Consider the following 5,245-nt stretch of genomic DNA (forward strand, 5'->3'; position numbering starts at 1 on the left):
ACAGGATTTCATCAGATGAGCATTTCTACATGAAAAACAAGTAACAATTATACAAAAACTTGGCCTGCTTCATGAAGCAAGTCTCACAAAGGAACAGCTAACTCATTTCACAAAATCTTAGAAGACTTTGCATTGAACTAAAGAGATTTTTAGGAGCATTTACAGTTTGTGTGTGTGGTCACATCATTTTAATTATAAGTAAGCACAAATTCTCATTACACTAATGCAGTTTGCCCAATGTTAATTTAAATTGTCAACAAAAAACAAAAGAAACTTAATTTCTAAAAACAGACTTAATTTTCATTAAGTAAAACACTGTTTTGGTGTGAAGTACAAGGCAAACATAACAGATTTTGTGTAATTCACCCAATAAGTTGATTTCATTCAATCCAGGAATCAGACAGACCAAAAACAAACTAAATTAACACACTGCTTGTGAAATGTAACTTGGTCACATTTCCAAATACAATCATGGATAAAACTTGACTCGAGCCAATACATTAAACCCATATAGTTAAAAAAAAAAAAAAAGTCTTCTAAAGACCATACCAACATTAAGTGTTTTGTAAAAAAATACTTTATATATTAAAAAAACAACATTACGTACGCATGTACACATACAGTAAATATAATAATATTAGATTATATACATGCATACAGAAAGATAAAGATTGGTATTATACACACATTATATGCACATCCAGGTGGATGCTGCACACTGGTGGTGGATGAGGAGACCCCCACCACACACACACACACACACACCCCAGTAAAGCGCTTTGAGTGCCTAGAAAAGCGCTATATAAAATGTAAGGTATCATTATTATTATTACTACATTAAGGATGAAGGTGAGCTGATGCAGGGGGCAGTTCAGCAGGATGAATGTGTTTTAAAGGGTGCGGGTCAGAGTCTGTGGCGTGGCGTTTGGTCCACCGTTTGCCGTCCTGTCGTGCTCCACTCTATAGGAGAGAGAGAGGTGTTAGCAGCAGTTTGGTCCCATTCACACTATTGTCTGATCTGCTGTGAAGCAGTGAAGTCTGACATTAGTGCTGATCTTCAAGATCCAAAACATTGCATAAAAACAGCCAACCGGATTGTGTAGCTCTAGCCATAGAGGAGAAGGTCTGTGTGCATCCTGCATCACGTTAAACACATCCGACATGATTCTTATAAAGGAAAGTGTGTCAGGACTTCAGACGGGTTAAAGGTCGTTCCTCCAGAGATACACGGAGGAGCTTGTAATTGGGATGGAAACCCGTAAGAGTTTAATGAACCGTCACTGGCTCTTGCCCCACGATAATGAGCTGAATCTCATAGAGGTGTCAGAGGGGCACAACATGGGGAGTTCAATTAACTGATATCCTGATCCAGACCCAAAGCCTGAGCTCAACAGCAGTGGACAGGGGGACGGGTGCGTGAGAAACGGCAGGTGGGTAAAAGCCCTGCCAGCTTCTTTTCCTTGTTCACTCAAGAATTTAAAAAGAAAAAAAAAAAAACTTTGAAAATCATATTTCCACATCAAGTAGGTGGAGCACCAGAGCAACCCTGACTTATGTAATAGTTGAGGAAGAATGGCAGTTCAGAAGTGTTTAACAGCAAAGTTTGCTTGTCCCAATACCCATGCACGCTTGCAGTCTTACCCACTTGAGAGCACACGCACACATCAGGAAATAAGTGTGCAAGACTGTACAAGGTCACACTTAACACAGTAAATCCAGTAGGAAGCAGTATTTGAGGCCAAGGATATCCCATCATTAACCACATTTAGGACCTCACCGACCCCCAAATAACAATGTTAAGTAGGAAAAAAAAAAAAAAAAGAAAAAAAGTTTAATGCTACCAAAGTCATTTACTATTACTAAATTTACGTATGGGTCTGGCGGTGTAATGAATTGTGTAATATAGATAGAAATATTAGTTTTGGACTATCAGAATCAGATCCATGTAACTTGTTTAAAAGCCATGCCTTTATTCCCTAGATCTACTGTTTTAGTTTGTTTGTGTTTAACTCTATTCCAGCTTCTGTGGCTATTTTCATGACGAGAAATATTGCTGAATTATGTTTTCACAATTTATTTTTGCTTAAAACTCCAAAAGTATGTTTGGCTTAACCCTGTTAAAAACAACATAATATCACAGAGTTAAAACCAGCTCAATCTAATAATTAAAAAAAGCTTAATGGATAAAGGGATTTGGCAGAGAAAACATGTTTGACCATAGTATTAAAAACTTGTGTCATCCTTGAATGACCCATTCTACAGCGGGAATAAACAATCTGGTCCCATCGGTTAGAAAGTTGATAGTTTATTGTATATACACTGTAGATCCCACTCTGTTTGCAGTTTGTACAAATTATTGGTTTTCCCTACATCTACAGAGAAGCAACAGTTACTCAGAAGCCCACTGCACAGACTTCATGACCCTCTAACAGCCTACAAAACACAAATCAAACACAGAAACTTTCATTATAGCTTGCCAGTATTGCAGCAACATTTTGCCTCACACGGACCTCATCATGACACAGACATCAAAAAAGTCGGTCATTACAGCAATAATGCATTACACACTCGATTTCTCAAAACCTCACTAAAATATCTTGACGAAAATGGGGGGGAAAAAAATTAATATACTGATTTGCGCCACAGTATACAAAGCAGGAAAATGCCACATCTCCCCAAAATATATTACAGAGTCAGAGAGAGGAAAACATACACCCTAGTTGTGGAAAGGGTCTGAGAAACAGATTACAGCTTAAATCTAGATCATTTAGCGTCAGTGAGAGCAGCAATAATGGAGAATCTGTGGTACAATTAGACTAAAATATGCAAAATAATGCATGATTGCTTGCGTCTCCTGCAGCTCGATGACCTTGCTCATATTAGGGGAGTGAAAATGAGCACTGAGCTCATGTTCAGAGATACAACAGACAATTCCACTGTGAGATACATCAGTACATGATCTGAAAAGAGTCAATACATCTACTGAGAGAATATCGAGTCGTTTGGCTTGAAGAAATACCAACAGCACTGCAAACCCGATGCTCAAAGCAATTAACTATTGAATAGGGGGAATAATTAGCCTTGACATGCATTTATTATTTCCTTCTCGTGAGAAACAGAAACGTTTTAGAGTAACCAGAACAGAGTTTCTAAAATGTACATCAAGTTAAACAACAATGACCATGACAGAAGATGGGTCACAAGGTTACAAAAAAAAAATGCTCTAAATTAATAAACAAGACCTCAAAGGGACAGAGGCAACACTACCACTGCAGGAATAAAATACAGCCGTAAATCAGAAATAATCATTGTGCAGTTCAGCCACGACGGGAAATAGCACTACAGGCAAGTGTGATCAATGTGTATCAGTTTATGCAAAAAAAAAAAAAAAAAACGAAGTTGAAATGTCACTAAATCTTGCAGTTATGCTACTGATCATTTTATATTTGAGTTCTGCCAGCTCGTTAGGGTTTACAGTGAGGCTGCAACATTTTATTTAAGATTATAAAGTGCTTTATAGTAATAAACCAAAGACCCCTGCATGTATTAAAATGCAATGCTTTCTGGTAGAAACAGTGATCAAAATTTTGCACTCAAGACATGTGCGAGTGAGAGATGAGATCACTAAAAAAGAAATCAATGTCTCAGATTTAAACCTCAGCAAATCTCCCTCTGGAGTTTCAGGGATTTATTACTTCAAACGGTTTCAGCGAATTGGTTCAAACACTGATTCAATCATTTGTTCGTCACATTATGGTCCTAAAGAGAGAGATAGAGAGACAAGAGAAATAGGTCAGTTGCATCACAGCTTGTAACAAGCGGATCATCAAGGTAAACAATCTAACGATATACACTGAAAAATAAAGGTGCTTAAAGGGTTCTTCACAGCGATGCCATAGAAAGACCATTTTTGGTTCCACAAAGAACCATTCAGTCCAAGGTTCTTTAAAGAACCATTTCTTTCTTACCTTTATAATCTGAAGAACCTTCTTTCGCCACAAACAACCTTTTGTGAAAAAGTTTCTCAGATGTTAAAGGTTCTTTATGGAACCATTTAGACAGATTCTTCTAATCTATGGCATCATGAAGCACCTTTATTTTTAAGCGTGTATGCGTGTTGTGTAAGTGCCCTAAATCTAAACAAGTACAGCATTCAGAAACACACAGCAGCTCAGACAGGAGATGAACAAAGTTGTGCGCAGTTTCATACATGGGCATGAAGCAGCTGTATCGATGCCCACACCTGTAACTGCTCTGCTGTCGTCTCAGTCACACAGGTGGAGCTCCAGCATACTGACCAACACTGGAGCTCCAGCCCTCGACCGGCTCGATCAGACCAGCGTCTTACCAGGGTTACAGTCTGTGAGGAGAGAGCAGATGGACAGCAGCACTTTGGAGATGGTGAGCGCCGGACTCCAGTTGTCCTTCAGGATGTCCAGACAGATCACACCCTGACTGTTGATGTTGCAGTGATAGATCCTCGTGCAAATGTCACCTGACACACCAGAGCTGATACAAACATAAATGTCGCATTAATGAGTGATGAGAGAATCCAGAAGTCTGCTCAAGATAATATCATGAAAACCATTCATTTTAAGAGAAGTGAAACCTAGACTGTGGTGAGCCTTGTCATCAAAACCATATCGGATCTAAATGCAGTAAAACATTTAGCTAACATAATAGCAAAACACAGGGAACAGCACTGAATAAAACAAACAAAGTGCACCACAGACAAACAAAAACTGACAAAAAACATTGAGAAGTGGGAACACAAGGGCTTAAATACACAGACACTAATGAGGGAAACAAGACACAGGTGAGAACAATCAAAAAGCAATGAAGGAATCACAGGAAACAGGAACTAAATGGTTGACAAACTAAAAGTCCAACAAGGAAAATGGTATGGTTTGATACCATTTTAACTATTAATTTCAACCAATTAAATACTTTTCTACATAGAAATACATACTTCTCATCCTGGATTTTGACTGGTCAGATACTATATCATTTAGTGCAGGGTTTGTTTCACAGACAACTGAATTTTTCAGAGATAAAAATACCACAGGATTTCTCATAGGGCTCAAAAAAAAAAAAAAAGAACGTTCTAACTAAAGGAGGATGTCACATAATGTCACGTAGTATTCCTGAAGATCAGCTGGTAGAGCATGGCATTAAAAAAAATATATGGGTTAGTTTCTCAGAAAGCACTGAGATTGTTAAAATATATCGATTGAATTCAGTCTAA

The 5,245-nt window shown here is 38.1% G+C and overlaps 1 long non-coding RNA gene across 1 annotated transcript; it reads right to left on the reverse strand.

The window, feature by feature from the left end:
• Positions 1 to 2,214: 2,214 nt before the first annotated feature.
• On the reverse strand, positions 2,215 to 4,747 carry LOC131525279 (uncharacterized). Its single transcript, XR_009267173.1, has 3 exons — positions 4,610 to 4,747; positions 4,349 to 4,509; positions 2,215 to 3,759 (listed from the first exon to the last, which is right to left on the reverse strand). It is a non-coding gene; the product is annotated as an uncharacterized LOC131525279 (long non-coding RNA).
• Between the last annotated feature and the right edge of the window lie 498 nt (positions 4,748 to 5,245).

Source organism: Onychostoma macrolepis, chromosome 19 (assembly GCF_012432095.1).
Source record: "Onychostoma macrolepis isolate SWU-2019 chromosome 19, ASM1243209v1, whole genome shotgun sequence".
NCBI classification, from domain to species: domain Eukaryota; kingdom Metazoa; phylum Chordata; class Actinopteri; order Cypriniformes; family Cyprinidae; genus Onychostoma; species Onychostoma macrolepis.